The following is a 22,883-nucleotide window of genomic DNA, read 5'->3' as shown; positions in this document are numbered from 1 at the left end:
ATTCCAATAGGAGGAGGGTAAAATGAGTCATGTTCAACCTCTACTTTCCATCATGGCCTGGACTAGTTTTTCAGGTTAACTTTGGAATGCCCTTGGCCGAGGGGAGAGACCGTTAGTCTGTTGAGGAGCTTAGAATTTTATTTTTGGTTTACAAATGCAAACTTTTATTGAATGCTTTCTCTCAATAATTGTAATAATGAGAACCTTTTCCAAGACACCATCTGTCATTACATCACTTCTTTCTTTTCTTGTACTTCATCAATCAATGAAAATCAATTGCAGTCATCCCCAAGCATCTGTGTGTGGGGGACTGGTTTCAGGACCTCCCACAGACAATGAAATCTAGGGGTGCTTAAGTCACTGATATAAAATGGCATAGTATTTGCATGTAACCTATACATATCCTCCCACATACTTTAAATCATCTGTAGGTTACTTATAATATCCAATACAATGTAAATGAAATGAAATGGAAAGAGCTGTTATACTGTATTATCTAGGGAATAACGAAAAAAAACCCTGACAGTACAGACGCAACCATCATTTCTTTTCTGAATATTTTTAATCCAAATTTGGTTGAACCCCTTAGTGTGGGACACACAGATATAGAGGGCCAACTGCATATCATTTTCCTCACAGAGTTTTTCTCAAAACCATGATTAGTGAAAGGATAACTTAAAGACGGACATATGTAGCAAGTTTCAATAAACTCAAAAGTGCTAAATTGAGGAACATGTGAAAATAAAAATAATATAAAGACCATAACATTGAAACTTTAAGTATTTTAACTCTTTTAAATAAAAATAGAAACATTTCTAAATTAAAATGATTTAAATCACTACATTAAAGTGACCTACTTTGTTTTAAGTAAATAAAAAGCTTCATAACAATTCTCCCACTTTCTACAAAGAGGGAAACATTACTCATAACATTTTGTTACCACAAGATGACTTATGTAAACAAAATGATTTTAAATGACCAGAACTCATTTACCCAATGACTACTGTCCCCATCAAAGAACAGATAATTACATATTTCTGTATGTGCAACTTTTAAAAAATAAACACCTATATGCTCGTCAACCTATGTAACATGCTTCTCTCAATAATTGTAATAATGATGGTTGCACCTGTACTGTACATATACAGAGTTTTTTCATTATTCCCTAAACAATACAGTATAACAGCTATTTCCATTGCATTTACATTGTATTCGGTATTATAAGTAATCTAAAGATGATTTTCTCTAAAAGAAAAAATATTTATTTGGGAATGGAGCATTGCAATGGGAATATTCATGCCATAGTAAACTATGTGCACATTCAGGGAGGTGAAGGAAGATAAAGATTTTTAAAGAAAAAAATGAGGAGGATTACATAATTGTTTGGAAAAAATTATCCTTGGCTACAATATCCTTGCCATTAATAACAAGAGTGATGCCAGCCCAAGATCACTTATGGGACAGACAGTTGCTGGGCAGATATCCTTGTGGAAGTATTTTTTGTATAAGGATACGATGGCTTTTGTGCAAGGTTATGCTTTTTGCAGTCTTTCATGATAGTTTTTGTTACCAGGCATACAAGCATGAGAATGCTTTCTTCATGGCCTTCCCTGGCTTGATTTGTCAGGAATTTCTTAATATTAGTGACTCTGTTTTGATTCTGATAACTTTTACACATCCAAACTGCTACTGACCCCACCTTTACTTCCCTGACTATTGAAACTCATGTGACTTTTGCTACAAGCTTTTCTATGAAGTCCAAAATTTGGAAGACCAAGAACAGCCACAGCTGGGCTGCCTAATATTTACCCAACATAAAAAACTTGTTCCCTGTAAGTTGTCTAAATGATTTTTGTTTACTTTGCTACCAACTAAAAAATACTTTCAATTAGAGATTTTATTTAGGATAATAAATATCATTACTATTATTGTTACTGTCAGCATATCCATACACTTGAGCAGATAAAATACATGGGGCTGATAGATTCTTCTTATGCATTACTTTACTCCTAGTGCTTTTTCTGAAAGTTAATGGAGAACAACTGCATTGGAGCCAATCGGCAAATGGGACGTGTGCTGAGGGAGGAGGATACAGAAGTAAAGGGCAGGCTTTTGTGAGGTTGTTAGGACAGCTTGAGGGTAGTGGGAAAGAGGCACACTGAGAGGTGAAAGAAAATAGTGTCAGGGAAAATCAGTGGAACAATTTTGTGGCTGAGTCCAAGCTTGTATGATTCACCACATGACAGTCAGTAAGTTAAGAGAAGAGATGTTGGGGCAAGGAGAGCAACTTTATTCAGAGAGCGAGCAAACCAAGATGGTGGTGAACTAATGTCCTAAAGAACCATCTTAAGTTAATACAAATTTGACTCCTTTTATGTTGGGGAAAGGGGAAAAGGGAGGAGGATGGGATCAGGAGGTCATCAATGACCACAAACATCGGCGTCAGCGAGAGTCCAAGGAGGTTGTGAAACTTCTTTGTCTTTGGTCAAGTCACAGTGCTCCTATAAATCTTAATAGGATAATTTATATTATCCTATTATTACTAATATTATCCTAAAAGTTACATAATATTGTAACTTGTGTGTACACCTTCGTTATCTCCTCAGGAGTTAGTTTAGGAAAGGGACTATTATCATCCTTACTTTAAGTTAACCTATAAACAATTCCTCCCATAGTTAGCTTGGCTCATGTGTAGACATAAGCAAAAGGAGTTAATCTAAAGGATATCACCAAGTGGGGGCAATTACAAGCAAAATGGAGTCAGTCAGGCTAGGCCTTCTTTTCACTGTTACACTTTGAAGATGATTGGGTGTTCTATGGAATGCTTGGTTTTTGTCTAGCCCAAGCTTCTTGTTTAGCTACATCTTTCATTGCCTCAGAGTTATCTTACCACTCTTAGTTGTTGTAAACAGATAGTAATACAAATAATTCTTGTCTATCGAAATGCAAATACATTTTTTGCTAGTGGGGATGCAATTATTTCCCTGTGGATACCCACCAGCTTTGCATCTGTTAACAAATTCATTTCAGCCTATCTGACAGCCTATATCTTTGTTTGCTCCTTGGATTCTCCTTTGGCCTTGTTTTTAAAACCTTTCTGGTTCCCTTATTAATCAATGAGTTCTAAAAAATCTTTGACATGCTTTCATTTTACATTTGTTAAAAGCTCTGATTTTCTTTTTTAAAAATTTAAACTTGGCTGGGCGCGGTGGCTCATGCCTGTAATCCCAGCACTTTGGGAGGCCAAGATGGGTGGATCACGAGGTCAGGAGATCGAGACCATCCTGACCAGCATGGTGAAACCCCGCCTCTACTAAAAATACAAAAATTAGCCGGGCGTGGTGGTGCGCCTGTAATCCTAGCTACTCAGGAGGCTGAGGCAGGAGAATCGCTTGAACCCGGGAGGCGGAGGTTTCAGTGAGCCGGAGATTGCGCCACTGCACTGCAGCCTGGATGACAGAGCAAGACTCTGTCTCTACAAAAAAAAAAAAAAAAAAATTTAAACTTTAACAGTTTAAGAGATCATCTTCCAAGATGTTCATAATGTTTAATAGAGCCAGGGGAGGCATACTGCTGGAGATGTACACTTTAAAGGAACCCCAGCACATGTTTTGTAGCTCCTGCAGATGAATATCAAGCAGTAACAGAACTTTAACACTCTTGAATTTCTGTTTCTCGACTTTTCCCCCCTCCACTGATTAAGTGTCTGTGTATTCTGAGCTCAAATCAATTAAGAATTTTGTGCTCATTTGCACAGAACATATACAGTCCAGTGAGTTTTTGTGTTTTCTTTGTTTAATCTTAATCTTACAACTTCATTTCTACAACTGAAGTTATATTCTTTGTGTCTGTGTATATGTGTTCGTAATTCAGAAAGCCTTTACTTCTTGTTTTGTAATTGTAATTTTTTTTTTATCTTTGGAGAATATTAATACACTAGTTAATAAAGTTTCTTAAAATGTGTCAGGCCCCTGAAGCATAGAAATAAAGGAAAATCTTGAGATTCTTTAAAGGAAATTCCAGGCACCTACCTAGCCTTGAGCAGCAAATAAGCAACTTGATAAGCAAGAAGGTAATAGCAGCCTAAAACAATAGCCAAGGATAACATAATGGGATATTTGGTTACCCTACAGAAACTAAAGATAACATCTTGGGGTGGGAACAGGGATTAACTGTAAATGATCATGAGGGATCTTTATTAGGAGGGTGAAAGTGTTATAAACTGGTTCACGGTGATGACTGTACCACTCGTAATGTTACTAAAAATCATTGAATTGTACACTTAGAAGGGGTGAATTCGGCTAGACGCAGTGGCTCACACCTGTAATCCCAGCACTTTGAGAGGCCAAGGTGGGCAGAGCCCAGGAGTTCGAGACCAGCCTGGGCAACATGGCAAAACCCCATGTCTACAAAAAACACAAAATATTAGCTGGGCATGGTAGCACATGCCTGTAGTCCCAGCTACCGGAGGGTTGAGGTGGGAGGATCACCTGAGTCCAGGAGGTCAAGGCTGCAGTGAGCCGAGATTGCACCACTGCACTCCAGCCTGGGCGACAGAGTGAAACTCTGTCTCAAAAAAAAAAAAAAAAAAAAAAAGATGAATTCTATGAAATGTAAAATATATCTCAATGAAGTCCCTTTAAATAGTTTTTTTTTTTTTTTTTAAAAATGATTACATCTTAACATATGTCCCCCACCAAATGGATCTGCCAGCTCGTAGACCTCAGGTAAGGGGAAAATAGGGACTAAACTTCGATCATTCTTTGTTCTGAATTTCTTTTTGAGTGACCTGGAGAAAGTCACATCCACAAGCTAGAGCCAATATTCTTTTTTGCTGACCCCAAATTTTTAAACAAAGCTGCTTTTCCTTAACCAATTGCAAATCAGAGAATCTCTGAATCTACCTATAACCTGTAAGCCCTGCTTCAAGATATCCTGCCCTTTTAGGTCAAAACCAATGTTTAACCTCAGTGTATTGATTTACAATTTTGCCTATGATTTCTGCTTTCTTGAAATTTACTCCTGCCTTTAAAAACCCTTACCTGCAAGCCACTGGAGAGGTCAGAATTTAAGCATTAGCTGCCCTATCATCCTTGCTTGGCACTGTGCAAATAAATGCCTCACTCTCACTGCTATCCTGATGTCAGTGTTTGATCTTGTTGTGCCTGGCAAGCAGAGCCCAGTTCAGTTCTGTAACAGTTCTTTCTGATTGATTTATAAAGAAGTAAGTGCTGATATAAATTGAATATCCCTAAATTCCCAGATAGTAAGGAAATCAAATGTTTAATACTTAAAAAGCATTGTACTTAAAAAAAAATCCATCCTGTAGAAACAGCTAAATAAGGAACATTTAAGAATTCAAATTTATATAATTAAGTGAATCTTTGGTAAATGAGACTAGCTTAATAATTTTGGTTTTCCTCACTCATAAGTGGGAGTTGATCAATGAGAACACATGGACACAGGGAGGGGTACATCACACATCGGGGCCTGTCAGGGGGTGGGGAGGGGCCAGAGGAGTGATAGCATTAGGAGAAATACCTAATGTAGATGACGGGTTGATGGGTGCAGCAAACCACCATGGCACGTGTATACCTATGTAACAAACCTGCACGTTCTGCACATGTCTCCCAGAACTTAAAGTATAATTTAAAAAAATAAAAATAATTTTGGTTTTCACAAAAGAGCTATGTCTTCTCTCTGATTTATCAGTGTTAAGTATAATATATGTGTATGTAAGGGAGGAAAACTTTTCCTCTACCTTCTTTGATTCAGTGATTTAGGGCTTGTGAATTAGAATGACAAAGACAGATTAACAGAAGAAAAGATATATTTTTATTCACGTACATACATATGTGGAAGTTCACAGAAAAATGTGACACAAAGGGGCCGTTAGATTTTGGGCCTTATATATCATCTTAATAGAGATAGGGGTGGGGGATAAAGGACACTTACGGGAAAACAAATGACTTTTTGGAAAGACAAAGAAGCCCTTAGGAGAGTATATGAGAGACTTGATAGTTTTGTGACAATGTCTTTATATGAGTAGCATAGAAACTTCTCATCACCAGTGATGAGAGTCTATCTTCCCTGGTTGCTCCTGGGGAGGAGATTTATGTCAAATGAGCTTTTTTTTTTTTTTTTTTTTTTTTTTTTTTTTTTTTTTGCAATTCTTCTGGGAGGCTCTGTTTTTAGGTAGATAGATTTCAGGGACTCAAATGACTGCTCAAAATAATTTTTATGCTATAGTAGCATGTTCCGGACCCATTCATGTGCATTTTATTTGGAATTTTTTCCCCCAAGCTACAGGCTTACTGATAAAATAAGCTGACATTACTCCTATATAATGTTTAGGATTTCAAAAAATATAAATTTTCTTTAGCTAAATTTAGTCACTATTCTAAACAACTTATTATTTTAGTATGTCAGCTTTAAGATAATTTCCAAGATCTTTAGGTAACTTAAAACCTTGGACTGCTACTAAGTTGAGTTAATTAATAGATAATCACTGAGTCCTAGGACAATTTCTAAGTAAATAAGAACACTGAACCATTACTTAAACAGTTTAAAATTTATCTACTTTTGCTTCTGATTTTATATGCTACAGAAAGGCTATATTTTTCAGTCATGTGAATGAGTATGTTTATTTTTACCACCTTAAGAAGATGTAAAAGAGATGTGTAGCTGCTGTAGAATGTTGTGTTTTGTGTGTTCACATGCTAGTTTACTCAAATGCTTGTGCATGCCAGAAAGTTTGACAATCCACCCTCTTGGGATAAAAAGTTTTCCTCTACTCACTAAGGTTAGAACGGTTGGGGCCTGCAAATTAACTAACAATAGACAGATTGGCAGGAAAAAAGACAAGATTTATTTATGCCTACATATGGAAGTCATTCAATAATGAGCAACTTGCTGAACAGCCAGAGGTAAAGGTTTATATACAAAGTTAACCAAAAAGGGTAGATTTAGGACTTTAAAGGGAAAGTATCGAAGGTTCTGTTGGGCTTTTTGATGCTAATGAGCAGCTGAATTCACATGTCTGGTGTAAGTCTTTCTTTCAAACAAGAAACTTCCTCCAAGAAGGGGTGAATCGCTGCTGTATTTGGGGAGTATCTGCTTTAGTTTAGATAATGTTTCTCTCTCTGGCTGCAGATTGTTCATGTTTTTAGTTTAAAGTAATTTTAATCCCTTCACTCCCATACCATCATTTTTTTCTCTGTGAATTAAAAGTCAGTAACTTTGTTAAAAATTATAATTATCAGAGATGGTTGAGACCATAACAGGAGCAATAGTAACACAGAATTAAAATTGGGATTGTGCTTTTGTTTTTCAAAGAAAAAGAGTAGGTTTTTTTCCCCCTGAAGATAAAAAGGTTGTTTTCTTAAATCTTCAACTCCTTTACTCCAAAGAGTGTAAGAACTTTAGGGACTCCAAAGAGATTTGGTTTGTATGAGAAATGTAAAAAATATTTATTTTTTGAGTCATTGGACAGCAGCAATATCAATCATCTGAATCCACTGTATATTAAAACAAATAACAGTTTTTGTGAAAGATAACTATATATATGTTAAATATAAAAACTATGTTAGACATAAAAAAGATATATCTAGCTATCTATCTATCTTTTTTTTTTTTTTGAGACAGGGTCTCACTGTCTTGCCCAGGCTGAAGTACAGTGGCTCAATTATGGCTCACTGCAGCCTTGAACTCCAGGGCTCAAGTGATCCTCCCACCTCAGCTTCCCAAGTAGTTGGGACTACAGGTGAGCACCACTATGCCCAACTAATTTTTAAAATTGTTTTAGAGATGGGGGTCTCAGTATGTTGCAGGCTAACCTTGAACTCCTGGCCTCAAGTAGTCCTCCTGCCTCAGCCTCCCAAAGTGCTGGGATTACAGGCATGAGCCACAACACCCGGCTAAAATAACAAAATTTTCTAAAGCCACAATATATGAGAATGGCATTGTTTTACATTTTTGTAAATCTCTTAAATGTATGGCTTACTAGAAAATATCTGGATTCACATGTCTACATCTGCATTTAATCTGTTATAATATGATATATCATGTAGTCCCTGCACTGTACATGTGTGAGAATGAAAAAGGCAAATGCTATTTTAATATTATTATGAAAGTAGTTTTTACTTTGTGCATCCCCAAAAGGGTTTCAGGAACCTTAGAGTTCCCAAGACTGTACTCTATCTTTAAGAAAAGGGTGAGTTGATGCTAGAATATAAAAGTATAATGAAGGAGAAAACTTGAGAGTGATTTTTTTTCTCTTGATTTAAAATAACTGAGTATGAAAAGAGATTCTAAAATATGTTAAATTTTAGCAAAGATTACTCAGTTTTAATAACTTACTTCCTTGGTTTACAGAGTAATAACTGTCACCTATAATATGAAAGATTACTTTTTACCTTTCCTGTTATCTGCCTACCTAGCAGAGATTCTGTGGCTAATCAGAATTTTTTTGTGTTTGCTTTATTTTGATTTTACTATGTTCTTTACTATTTAAAGGAAAAAAAATCTCACTTTTGAAAGAGCTAAGGCTCTTTACAATCATCTTACCAAAAATTGTTTACTGTCTCTCTGATTAAACAGGTAACTAAGTATTGTTTCTCAGTAACCCATGATCCTACCTTCATTAAGTGTCTGTATATCCTCTGACAACTCTTTCAAAATAGATTTCCCAAAATTAAAACCCTAAATTTAGAAAAAAATTATTTTTTATATACCCTGCCAAAATTTATTTTTTATGTACCCCAAAATATATTTCAGATTTCTCAAGGGCTCCTGGAAAAATCACAAAGATTTGGTTTCTCACCATATAAAAAAAGAAAAGCCAGAAATAATCAGGTTTTTTCTGAAATGTTACTATTGTAAGAATTAGATGGGAAGACTCGTCAGATTAGAAGAGATGTTCAATCTTCCCTAGAATATTTGTGTAGGCAAATGTTATTAATATAACTTTTCACAATGTGTATGCTTTATGGGAAGTTCCTGGAGTTTTGCCAGTGTTCTTGCTATCTATAATAGGTTTTTACTCTCAGGGGAAATATTATCAAAACTCATGAAATAGTTTTTTTTGTTTTGTTTTTAGTGACAGGGTCTCACTCTGTCACCCAAGCTGCAGTGTAGTGGCGTGATCACGGCTCACTGGATCCTCAAACTCCTGGGCCCCTAAGTAGTTAGGACTACTGGCCTATGCCACCACACCTGGCTACTTTTAACATTTTCTATACAGACAAGGTCTTGCTGTGTTGCCCAGGCTGGTCTTGAACCCCTGGGCTCAAGTGATCCTCTCTCCTCAGCCTCTCAAAGTGGATTACAGGTGTGATGAGCCACGGCACCTGGCTGGAAACATGAAATAGTTATGTACTACACCACAATAGAGAATTTTACTTTCTTGTATTATTTTGCAGTAATAAATAAACCACACCCACTGTCTTTGTTGTAATCTACACAGTTTTTACTTCACTCTCAGGCTTGTCTGAAGACTCTAAATTACAGCCCAGAGTTTGTGTCTTTAACAAATAAATACAGTTTTATATACTTTTGGAAAGGGACCACACCAGGTACTTTTAACTGTTGATAGTTCAGCACACAGACTATTGCCTAGGCTTCTGAACTGATATCACTTAGATAACTTTCAGACCCTACCTTGAACTGAGTCAGAATTTCCAGAACTCTTTTTAGTCTATAAACTGGTGACTTCATGAAAGCAGACTGCTAACCAAGATCCGATAAAACAAAATTAACTACAGAGGACTGAGTGGAATAATGAGGGAAATTTTATGGTGGTTATTTGTCTGGAATATTGTTGTGTTATTGTTCTATTTTCTGGGTATATCAAAAAGCCATTTTCTTCTTAAATAATCTGTAACCCATAATTCAGTTGACTGCCTTTGTATGCTGAAATAAAACATTTTTACATGGTATCCGATTTTCACTGACTCACTCCCCAGAATTTAGAGACTTTTACTAAGTCCCAGTGCTTTTCATGACAATATAGTTATTTATATGCATTTGATAGGAATTTATCTGCTTTTATACCAGGATATAATTGGATAGATTGTATAACCAAAGCCTTGCCTGAAGTGTATGATTTCAGAATGATGCTCTTTTAATCAGACATGACAGGTCACTTTTATGAAAAACAAAGGTTGGCTTTACATATGGGACCAATACTTATGAAGCCCACCTAGTAAAATTGGTTTACATGTCCCAGGTTTACAGATGATTAAAGGAAGATCACATATTGGCAAGACAGGAAATTTAGCCAATTGTGAGGACCTCAAAAAGAGGGGCAATTACTCATTTTCTATAGATATTGTAGAAGAAAACTGGTGGAGATAAGTTTTGGGTCTTGATTTCTAAACCTCAAGATAGCAAATAATAGAAGCTTTTAAGATTCCAATCCAGATTCCTTATGACGCCTCCCAAACAGAAGTTTATTTTGCGGCCTTAGCACTTAGTGCTTATGTTTGAATAGCAGACCCAAGGTAGCTTATACAGTTTGTTAACACTCTTCTTCATAAATTTTCCTATAAAAGGCCAATTAGTAAATATTTTAAGCTTTGTGACAGGACCAGGATAAGGATGAGATGAATGAGATGTATTAGTGCCATGCCAAGCCATACGGGAGTCTTAGGTTATAAGGGAGGAAAAAATACCTTTCCTTCTACCCATGGCTGAAGTCCCCACAACAAAAGACAGATTAGCAAGAGAAAAACATGCAAACTTATTTAATACAAGTTTTACTTGACACGGGAGGCTTCACAAGCAAATAAAGAATGAAGAAACAGTTAAATATAAGGGTTTTTGCATAGTAAGTTTGATGCAGAGTAAACAGTCATGGAGACAAATAAGGCAAACAGTATGATCTAATGGTAATAAACAGGGGGAAACTTAGCAAGGTATGTTTGTTGTGATTCTTATTGGCATCTCTGTGCCTTTGGAGATAAGGATGCTCCTTTCCTCCACTCAAGGGAGGATACTCTCACATAAAGGTCTTCTGACCTGCTTCAGGGGAAGGTTGGCAATCATTCCTCATATTACTAAAATAAACTTTATGTGATCATACTGTATAATTTTAGTATGGTACATTCATTTTTGTGAAAGACTGAAACTACAAAAAAGAAAAAAAAATTACTAGGTGTCCTATAAAATGCTGTATTGTCTAACCTACTCTTTCTCATTTTTTTATTATTATACCTTAAGTTCTGGGGTACACGTGCAGAACGTGCAGTTTTGTCACATAGGTATACACCTGCCATGGTGGTTAGCTGAACCCATCAACCCATCATCTACATTAGGTATTTCTCCTAGTGCTATCCCTCCCCTAGCCCCCCAACCCACGACAGGCCCTGGTGTGTGATGTTCCCCTCCCTGTGTCCATGTGTTCTCATTGATCAACTCCCCTTAAGAGTGACAACATGCGGTGTTTGATTTTCTGATTTTCTGTTAGTTTGCTGAGAATGATGGTTTCCAGCTTCATCCATGTCTCTGCAAAGGACATGAACTCATCCTTTTTTATGGCTGCATAGTATTCCATGGTGTATACATGCCACATTTTCTTTATCCAGTCTATCACTGATGGACATTTGGGTTGGTTCCAAGTCTCTGCTATTGTGAACAGGGCTGCAATAAACATATGTGTGCATGAGTCTTTACAGTAGAATGGTTTATAATCCTTCGGGTATATAACCAGTAATGGGATTACCAGGTCAAATGGTATTTCTGGTTCTAGATCTTTGAGGAATCGCCACAGTGTCTTCCACAATGGTTGAACTAATTTACACTCCTATCAACAGTGTAAAAGCATTACTATTTCTCCACATCCTCTCCAGCACCTGTTGTTTCCTGACTTTTTAATGATCGGCATTCTAACTGGTGTGAGATGGTATCTCATTGTGGTTTTGATTTGCATTTCTCTAGTGACCAGTGATGATGAGCTTTTTTTCACATGTCTGTTGGCTGCGTAAATGTCTTCTTTTGAGAAGTGTCTGTTCATATCCTTTGCCCACTTTTTGATGGGGTTATTTCTTGTAAATTTGTTTAAGTTCTTTGTAGATTCTGGATATTAGCCCTTTGTCAGATGCATAGATTGTAACAATTTTCTCCCATTCTGTAGGTTGCCTGTTCACTCTGATGATAGTTTCTTTTGCTGTGCAGAAGCTCTTTAGTTTAATTAGATCCCATTTGTCAATTTTGGCTTTTGTTGCCATTGCTTTTGGTGTTTTAGTCATGAAGTCCTTGCCCATGCCTATGTCCTGAATGGTACTGCCTAGGTTTTCTTCTAGGGTTTTTATGGTTTTAGTTCTTATGTTTAAGTATTTAATCCATCTTGAGTTAATTTTTGTATAAGGTATAGGGAAGGGATCCAGTTTCAGCTTTCTGCATATGGCTAGCCAGTTTTCCCAAAACCATTTATTAAATAGGGATCCTTTCCCCATTTCTTGTTTTTGTCAGGTTTGTCAAAGATCAGGTTGTAGATGTGTAGTGTTATTTCTGAGGCCTCTGTTCTGTTCCATTGGTCTATATCTCTGTTTTGGTACCAGTACCATGCTGTTTTGGTTACTGTAGCCTTGTAGTATAGTTTGAAGTCAGGTAGCATGATGCCTCAAGCTTTGTTCTTTTTGCTTAGAATTGTCTTGGCTATGCAGGGTTTTTTTGGTTACGTATGAAGTTTAAAGTAGTTTTCTCCAATTCTGTGAAGAAAGTCAATGGTAGCTTGATAGGGATAGCTTTGAATCTATAAATTACTTTGGACAGTATGGCCATTTTCACAATATTGATTCTTCCTATCCATGAGCATGGAATGTTTTTCCATTTGTTTGTGTCCTCTCTTATTTGCTTGAGCAGTGGTTTGTAGTTCTCTTTGAAAAGTTCCCTCACATCCCTTGTAAGTTGTATTCGTAGGTATTTTATTCTCTTAGTAGCAATTGTGAATGGGAGTTCTCTCGCGCTTTGACTGTTTGTCTGTTGTTGGTGTATAGGAATGCTTGTGATTTTTGCACATTGATTTTGTATCCTGAGACTGCTGAAGTTGCTTATCAGCTTAAGGAGATTTTGGGCTGAGATGATGGGGTTTTCTAAATATACAATCACGTCATCTGCAAACAGACAATTTAACTTCCTCTTTTCCTACTTGAATACCCTTTATTTCTTTCTCTTGCCTGATTGCCCTGGCCAGAACTTCCAACACTATGTTGAATAGGAGTGGTGAGAGAGGGCATCCCTGTCTTGTGGTGGTTTTCAAAGGGAATGCGTTCAGTTTTTCCCCGTTCGGTATGATATTGGCTGTGGGTTTGTCATAAATAGCTCCTGTTATTTTGAGATACATTCCCTCAATACCTAGTTAATTGAGAATTATTAGCATGAAGGACTGTTGGATTTTGCTGAAGACCTTTTCTGTATCTATTGAGATAATCCTGTGGTTTTTGTCATTGGTTCTGTTTATGTGATGGATTATGTTTATTGATTTGCATATGTTGAACCAGCCTTGCATCCCAGGGATGAGGCAGACTTGATTGTGGTGGATAAGCTTTTTTATGTGCTACTGGATTCAGTTTCCTGGTATTTTACTGAGGATTTTTGCATCAATGTTCATCTAAAATTCTCTTTTTTTGTTGTGCCTCTGCCAGGCTTTAGTATCAGGATAATGTTGGCCTCATAAAATGAGTTAGGGAGGATTCCCTCTTTATCTATTGATTGGAATAGTTTCAGAAGGAATGGTACCAGCTCCTCTTTATACCTCTGGTAGAATTCGGCTGTGAATCTGTCTGGTCCTGGACTTTTTTTTGTTGGTAGGCTATTAATTACTGCCTCAATTTCAGAGCCTGTTATTGGTCTATTCAGAGATTCCACTTCTTCCTAGTTTAGTCGTGGGAGGGTATATGTGTCCAGGAATTTATCCATTTTTTGAAAAGATCAACAAAATTGATAGACTGCTAGCGAGACTAATAAAGAAGAAAAGAGAGAAGAATCGAATAGATGCAGTAGAAAATGATAAAGGGGATATCACCACGGATCCCACAGAAATACAAACTACCATCAGAGAGTACTATAAACACCTCCACAGAAATAAACTAGAAAATCTAGAAGAAATGGATAAATTCTCAGCAAACTATGACAAGGACAGAAAACCAAACACCGCAGGTTCTCACTCATAGGTGGGAACTGAACAATGAGATCACTTGGACACAGGGCAGGGAACATCACACACCAGGGCCTGTCAGGGGCTGGGGGGCTGGGGGAGGGATAGCATTAGGAGAAATACCTAATGTAAATGATGTGTTGAAGGATGCAGCAAACCAACATGGCACATGTATACCTATGTATAAAACCTGCATGTTGTGCACATGTACCCTAGAACTTAAAGTATAATAATAATAATAATAATAAACACCAGCTCCTGGACTCATGGATTTTTTTGAAGGGTTTTTCGTGTCTCTATCTCCTTCTGTTCTGCTCTGATCTTAGTTATTTCTTGTCTTCTGCTAGCTTTTGAATTTGTTTGCTGTTGCTTCTCTAGCTCTTTTAATTTTAATGTTAGGGTGTCAATTTTAGATCTTTCCTGCTTTCTCTTGTGGGCATTTAATGCTACAATTTTCCCTCTAAACACTGCTTTAAATGTGTCCCAGAGATTCCGGTACCTTGTGTCTTTGTTCTCATTAGTTTCAAAGAACATATCTATTTCTGCCTTCATTTTGTTATTTACCCAGTAGTTATTCAGGAGCAGGTTGTTCAGTTTCCACGTAGTTGTGCAGTTTTGAGTGAGTTTCTTAATCCTGAGTTCTAATTTGATTGCACTGTGGTCTGAGAGACTGTTTGTTATGATTTCCATTCTTTTGCATTTGCTGAGGAGTGTTTTATTTGCAATTATGTGGTCAGTTTCAGAAGAAGTGCAACGTGGTGCTGAGAAAAATGCATATTCTGTTGATTTGGGGTGGAGAGTTCTGTAAATGCCTACTAGGTCCGCGTGGTCCAGAGCTGAGTTCAAGTCCTGAACATCCTAGTTAATATTCTGTCTCGTTGTTCTGTCTAATATTGACAGTGGGGTGTTAAACTCTCCCACTATTATTGTGTGGGAGTCTAAGTCTCTTTGTAGGTCTCTAAGAACTTGCTTCACGAATCTGGGTGCTCCTGTATTGAGTGCATATATATTTAGAATAGTTAGCTCTTTTTGTTGCATTGATCCCTTTACCATTACGTAATGTCCTTTGTTGTTGGGAGCAGGCCCCCAAAATCTGGCCATAAACTGGCCCTAAAACTGGCCAGAAACAAAATCCCTACAGCACTGTAACATGTTCATAATGGCCCTGACACCCACGCTGGAAGGTTGTGGGTTTACGGGAATGAGGGCAAGGAACACCTGTCCCGCCCAGGGCAGAAAACCGCTTAAAGGCATTCTTAAGCCACAAACAATAGCATGAGCGATCTGTGCCTTAAGGACATGCTCCTGCTGCAGTTAACTAGCCCAACCTATTCCTTTAATTCGGCCCATCCCTTCGTTTCCCATAAGGGATACTTTTAGTTAATTTAATATCTATAGAAACGATGCTAATGACTGGTTTGCTGTTAATAAATATGTGGGTAAATCTCTGTTTGGGGTTCTCAGCTCTGAAGGCTGTGAGACCCCTGATTTCCCACTTCACATCTCCATATTTCTGTGTGTGTGTCTTTAATTCTTCTAGCGCCGCTGGGTTAGGGTCTCCCCAGTCGAGCTGTTCTTGGCACTTTGTCTCTTTTGATCTTTGTTGTTTTAAAGTCTGTTTTATCGGAGACTAGGATTGCAACCCCCGCTCACATTTGCTTGGTAAATATTCCTCCATCCCTTTATTTTCAGCCTATGTGTGTCTCTGCTCATGAGATGGGTCTCCTCAATACAGCACACCAATGACTCTTTATCCAATCTGCCAGTCTGTGTGTTTTGATTGGTGCATCTAGCCCATTTACATTTAAGGTTAATATTGTTATGTGTGAATTTGATCCTGTCATTATGATGCTAGCTGGTTGTTTTGCCCATTATTTGATGCAGTTTCTTCATAGTGTCAATGTTCTTTACAATTTGGTATGTTTTTGCAGTGGTTGGTACTGGTTGTTCCTTTCCATGTTTAATGCTTCCTTCAGGAGCTCCTGTAAGGCAGGCCTGGTGGTGACAAAATCTCTCAGCATTTGCTTGTCTGTACAGGATTTTATTTCTAGTTCACTTATGAAGCTTCGTTTGGCTGGATATGAAATTCTGGGTTGAAATTCTTTTCTTTAAGAATGTTGAATGTTGGCCCCCAGTCTCTTCTGGCTTGTAGGCTTTCTGCTGAGAGATCTGCTGTTAATTTGATGGGCTACCCTTAACATTTTTTCCTTCATTTCAACCTTGGTGAATCTGGTGATTATGTGTCTTGGGGTTGCTCTTCTCGAGGAGTATCTTTGTGGTGTTATCTGTATTTCCTGAATTTGAATGTTGGCCTGTCTGGCTGGTTTGGGGAAGTTCTCCTGGATAGTATCTTGAAGAGTGTTTTCCAACTTGGTTCCATTCTCCCCATCACTTTCAGGTACACCAATCAAATGTAGAGTTAGTCTTTTCACATAGTCCCATATTTACTGAAGGCTTTGTTCATTTCTTTTCATTCTTTTTTCTCTAATCTTGTCTTCTTGATTTATTTCATTATGTTGACCTTCAATCTCTCATATCCTTTCTTCTGCTTGATAGATCTGGCTACTGATACTTGAGTATGCTTCACAAAGTTCCTGTGCTGTGTTTTTCAGCTCCATCAAGTCATTCATGTTCTTCTCTAAACTGGTCATTCTAGTTAGCAATTCGTCTTAACCTTTTTTCAATGTTTGTAGCTTTCTTGCATTGGGTTAGAACATGCTCCTTTAGCTCGGAGGAGTTTGTTATTACCCACCTTCTGAATCCTACTTCTGTCAATTCATCAAACTCATTCTCCATCCAGTTCTGTTCCCTTGCTGGCAAAGAGTTGCGATCCTTTGGAGAAGAGGCTTTCTGGTTTTTGCAATTTTCAGCCTTTTTGCCTGGTTTCTCTCCATCTTCGTGTTTATCTACCTTTGGTCTTTGACGTTGGTGGCATTCAGATGGGGTCTCTGGGTGGATGTCCTTTTGTTGATGTTGATGCTATTCCTTTCTGTTAGTTTTCCTTCTAACAGTCAGGGCCCTCTGCTGCAGGTCTGCTGGAGTTTGCTGGCGGTCCACTCCAGACCATGTTTGCCCGGGTATCAACCACGGAAGCTGCAGAACAGCAAAAATTGCTGCCAGTTCCTTCCTCTGGAAACTTCGTCCCAGAGAGGCACCCGCCAGATGCCAGCCAGAGCTCTCCTGTATGAGGTGTCCGTCAGCCCCTAGTGGGAGGTGTCTCCCAGTCAGGATACACGGGGGTCAGGGACCCACTTGAGGAGGCAGTCTGACCCTTATCAGAGCTTGAACACTGTGTTGGGAGGTCTGCTGCTCTCTTCAGAGCTGCCAGGCAGGGACGTTTAAGTCTGCTGAAGCTGTGCCCACAGCCGCTGCTTTCCCCAGGTACTCTGTCGCAGGGAGATGGCTGTTTTATCTTAAAGTCCCTGACTGGGGCTGCTGCCTTTTTTTCAGAGATGCCTTGCCCAGATAGGAGGAATCTAGAGAGGCAGTCTGGCCATGTAGGCCTTCCTGAGCTGTGGTGGGCTCCGCCCAGTTTGAAATTCCCTTTGGTTTTGTTTACGCTGTGAGGGTAAAACTGCCTACTCAAGCCTCAGCAATGGCGATGACCCTCCCCCCACCAACCTCCAGCATCCCACGTCAACTTCAGACTGTGTTGGCAGTGAGAATTTCAAGACAGTGGATCTTAGCTTGCTAGGTTCCATGGGGTTGGACACGCTGAGCCAGACCACTTGGCTCCCTGGCTTCAGTCCCTTTTCAGGGGGATTGAACAGTTCTGTGTCACTGGCATTCCAGGTGCCACCGGGGTATGAAAAAAAAAACACAAAAAACTCCTGCAGCTAGCTCGATGTCTGCCCAAACAGCCACCCAGTTTTGTGCTTGAAACCCAGGGCCCTGGTGGTGTAGGCACCAGAGGGAATCTCATCGTCTGTGGGTTGTGAAGACTATGAAAAAAGGGCAGTATCTGGGCCAGAGTGCACCATTCCTCATGGCAGAATCCCTCACGACTTCTCTTGGTAGGGGAGAGAAATCCCCAAACGCTTGCACTTCCCGGGTGAGATGACACCCCACTCTGCCTCACTTTGCCCTCCGTGGGCTGCACCCACTGTCCAACCAGTCCCAATGAGTTGAACCAGGTAACTCAGTTGGAAATGCAGAAACCACCCACTTTCTCCGTTGATCTTGCTGAGAGCTGAAGATTGGAGCTGTTTCTATTCAGCCATCTTGCCAGCAAATCCCCACCCTTTCTCATTATTTGGGACTTTTATTGCTTCTTAGGTATTTTACCACTCTATTAGTTGTAGTAAACTGTTAGTAATTCAAATGACTTTTGATGGTCATGATGCAATTGATTATTTCCCTGTGGAATTCGGAGTTTGATGAATTTTGAATCTATTGAATTCATTTCAGCACTCCAGATTACATCTATTTGTGTCTTCTTTGGAATCTCCTTGATTTGGCTCTTTACCCTTTTCTAGTTCCTTCAATAACTGAGTTAAAACATTCTTTAACATATCTTTATTTTATTTTTTTGTTCAAGATTCATAATTTTACCTTTAAAAAATTTATCCTTTAATAATGAGTTAAGACATACATAATTTATTATAAAAGTCCAGTTATACACTCAGGAAAGTGAGGATAGCTCTGGGATCATTCATGTGATCCAACTATGTGGCAGGGTGTTGGGGATACAATTATGAATATAGAAGACTAGTTCCTTCCTCCCAGAATTTACAACCCAGTGAATTTCCTGGTCCTTTCTATTGATTCATCCATCCACTCACTCTTCTACGCTACAAATGTTTACTGAAGCATACTATTAGTACTACAGCTCAGTCACATTTGGGTTGAATAAACTTTTTCAGTCTAGCCTTCAAGCCTTAAAGACATATTTAACAATGCTGCTGGACCAGGTGCGGTGGCTCACACCTGTAATCCCAGAACTTAGGGAGGCCAAGGCAGGCAAAGCACGAAGTCAAGAGATCGAGACCATCACGGCCAACATGGTGAAACCCTGTCTCTACTGAATTACAAAAAAACTTAGCCTGGCGTGGTGGTGTGCACCTGTAGTCCCAGCTACTCAGGAGGCTTAGGCAGGGGGAATTGCTTGAACCTAGGAGGTGGAGATTGCAGTGAGCTGAGGTTGTGCCACTGCACTCCAGCCTGGCGACAGGGTGAGAATCCATCTCAAACAAACAAACAAACAAACAAAAAAATGTTGCTGTAGGAAACTGTGTAATGCATTCCACTCAACATTTTTTGATTAAATAAAAATCTGAGTAACATTTCTCCAGCTTTTTTAAATAGAAGAGGAAAAGGTCCTACTCTCATAATTCCTTATGACTACAAGACAACTGGCCGGGCGTGGTGGCTCACGTCTGTAATCCCAGCACTTTGGGAGGCTGAGGGGGGCAGATCACGAAGTCAGGAGATCGAGACCATCCTGGCTAACACGGTGAAACCCCGTCTGTACTAAAAAATACAAAAAATTAGCTGGGAGTGGTGGCGAGCACCTGTAGTCCCAGCTAATCCAGAGGCTGAGGCAGGAGAATGGCATGAACCCGGGAGGTAGAGCTTGCAGTGAGCTGAGATCGGGCCACTGCACTCCAGCCTGGGTGACAGAGCAAGACTCTGTCTCCAAAATAAATAAATAAATAAATAAATAAATAAATAAATAAATAGTAACAACTTACAAATAAGTTTTTATTCTATTATTTTATTGGGAACTAGATCATCTATGGAATGTATGTACTTATTCAATGATGCTGTTGTTACTGAAAATGTTTCTCAAAATTCTTCGGAATTGCCTTCAAATATACAAGTACACTATTCTGAATACCTCAGTGTAATATTCATCCGTTTAAGGAGGATCCGATTTTAGAAAGGGCCAAAAGTCTTTTGGAAGTAATTTTGGTCTCATTTTGCAGATAAGACTCTAAAGATAAAAAATAATGTTTTAGATGATCTTTTTTCCGCTTTCCTTGAGTCTTTTACCACAAGAAATATAGGAATCATCCAAAACACTTTTAGCATTTTAAAGTAATATAAAGTATTAATTATAGAGTGCTAAAAGAAATTTCCACTTGGGTCCTTCCAGTCCTGCCCCCCTGCCTCATTTGCCAGTGGGTGCCACTATTAATGATATGAAGTATATTAACGCCAATATACTTCATAACATTATGAAGTATATGAAGATACACAGGAGTTTATAAAGATAGAACTATATGTACTAATCACATATAGATTTTTAAAACCTAGAATCGTGCAATACATATTTGTCTATAATTTTCCTTTTATTCATAGCCATTTACTATGGGCTTCCTTTTGGTCAGAATAAGAAGATTATTATTCATTAGTTTTAAGAGTTATTCAATATTTTTTGTAGTGGCAGATCATAGTTTATTCAACCATTTTCCTACTAATGGTCATTTGTTTTAGTACATTGCCATTGCAAAAAAAAAGAAAGATGCTTCAATGGATATCTTTACATTTATATCTGAATATTCTTGTACTATCATTTCTTTAAGATAAATTCTTGGAAAAACCATATAGGCCTATTTTATTTTAATAGATTTTTCCAATTTGCTTTTTCAAAAGACTGTAGAAGTTATTATTCCTCCCAAATACTCTTGAAGAATATCAGAGAATAGCAGTTTCCACAAGCTCACCAACACTGGATTGTATTAATCTTTTAAGTTTTGACAATGTGATGAGTGAAATGGAATCTCATTGTTACAGAAATTTGCATTTTCCTGACCAATAATGAAGTTGAACACATTTTAATGTATTTATTTTTGTGTTTTTCTTCAAATATTCCTTTTCATATTTTTGCTCATTTTCCCATTTTATGTTGCTTTTAAATTTTTTATTAATTTCTAGAAGCCCTCTAAATATCAAATATCTAAATATCTCTATTAACTCTTTATTCCATGTAAAACATCCATTTTCTCCCAGTCTTTTGAGTTTGTTCATGTGTGTCACTAGCTATGCACAAATGTGGCTGGGCGAAGTGGCCCATGCCTGTAATTCCAGCACTTTGGGAGGCCAAGGTGGGAGGATCCTTCGAGTCCAGGAGTTCAAGACCAGAAATTAGTTGGGTATGGTGGTGTGCACCTGGGATCCCAGCTACTCAGGAGGCTGAGTCAGGAGGCTTGCTTGAGTGCAGGAGGTGGAGGCTACAGTTAGCCATGATAGTGCCACTGCATTCCAGCCTGGGCAACAGGGTGAGACATTGTCTCAAAAAACAAAAATGTTTAATTTTTTAAATACAATCAAATCCATTACTCCCCTCTTTAGAATTATAGCTTCCCGGCATTGCTTAGGAAGCAATTTTTTATTTTCCATGAAAAATAATAAAATACTAATTAGCATGTGAAATAGAACAAAAACTTCAGCTTCTAAGTCAAAATGAGAAATCTTATTTTTAAGCCAAAAAAGTAATAACCAATTCAACTCACATAGATTCAAAAATCTAAAAAAAACTATAAACAAAATAACTAGTAACATATTCAAATAATACAATATGATCACATAAAGTTTATTATAATAATGTGAGGATGGCTTACTAATTAGAAATCTGTTGATGTAATTTATCACATCAGTAGGGCAAAGATTAAAAAATGTATAATTATTAATATAAATGCCCCCAAAATAATGAAATTGTATCCAATTTCCACTGCTGGTTGTTTAAAAAATACAAAAATAGGAATGCAAGAAAAATAATATTTATCTCAAATAGCCAAAATCACACTTAATTTGGGAAGCACTAGAATCATTAGTTTTTATATTTCAGGTATGTGGCACCTTTGCTTCTTTCCTCACTATTATTTGATCTCACTCATTATGCAAATGAGTAAGATTAAGAAAAAGAAATGAAAGTTTATTTTTATTTATTTTTTTTTTTTGAGACGGAGTCTTGCTTTGTCGCCCAGGCTGGAGTGCAGTGGCGCGATCCCGGCTCACTGCAAGCTCCACCTCCCGGGTTCACGCCATTCTCCTGCCTCAGCCTCCCGAGTAGCTGGGACTACAGGCGCCCACTACCACGCCCGGCTAATTTTTTGTATTTTTAGTAGAGACGGTGTTTCACCGTGTTAGCCAGGATGGTCTCGATCTCCTGACCTCGTGATCCGCCCGCCTCGGCCTCCCAAAGGGCTGGGATTACAGGCGTGAGCCACCGCGCCCGGCCGAAAGTTTATTTTTTATGAAACTTTATTTATGAAAGTTTATTTATGTAGAAAAATGAGTCAAACTAGAAGATTGGATGATTTCCCACCTAAGAAAATTTTAATTCAAAAGATATAAGAGCTAATAAGCAAATTCATTCAAGTGGCTTTTTTTTTTTTTTTTTTTTTAGAGATTGGCATCTTGCTATGTTGCCCAGGCTGTTTTCAAACTCCTGGCCTCAAGCAATCCTCCTGCCTCAACCTTCCAAATTGCTGGGATTACAGGTGTGAGCCACCATGCCCAGCTAAAGCGGTTTGTAACAAAATACTTATACAACAAGCACTACATTCCTACATAGCAGTAATTACACTAACTAAAGAATATACTAGGAAAAGCACCAATTTCCAGTAGTACAAATGCTATGAAGTAATGAGAAATATTTTTAAATGTCCAGGAAAATGCAATACTTTACTAAGGAACATAAAGCTTTGAGTAAATGTAGAAGTATATCACGTTTCTTAAAGAAATATTACTATTTAAAAATATGTCAGCTGTGCATGGTGGCTCA

General features: G+C 38.1%; 1 protein-coding gene across 1 annotated transcript in view; it reads right to left on the bottom strand.

Moving 5' to 3' along the window:
* The window catches only part of LOC129533858 (collagen alpha-1(III) chain-like), a 36,766-nt gene that overhangs the window by 1,144 nt on the left and 12,739 nt on the right, over positions 1-22,883 (bottom strand). The window lies entirely within an intron of this gene.

Source organism: Gorilla gorilla, chromosome 4, assembly GCF_029281585.2.
Source record: "Gorilla gorilla gorilla isolate KB3781 chromosome 4, NHGRI_mGorGor1-v2.1_pri, whole genome shotgun sequence".
Lineage (NCBI taxonomy): Eukaryota > Metazoa > Chordata > Mammalia > Primates > Hominidae > Gorilla > Gorilla gorilla.
Note: the sequence above shows the minus strand (reverse complement) of the source record. Positions and strands in the feature narration are given on the sequence as shown.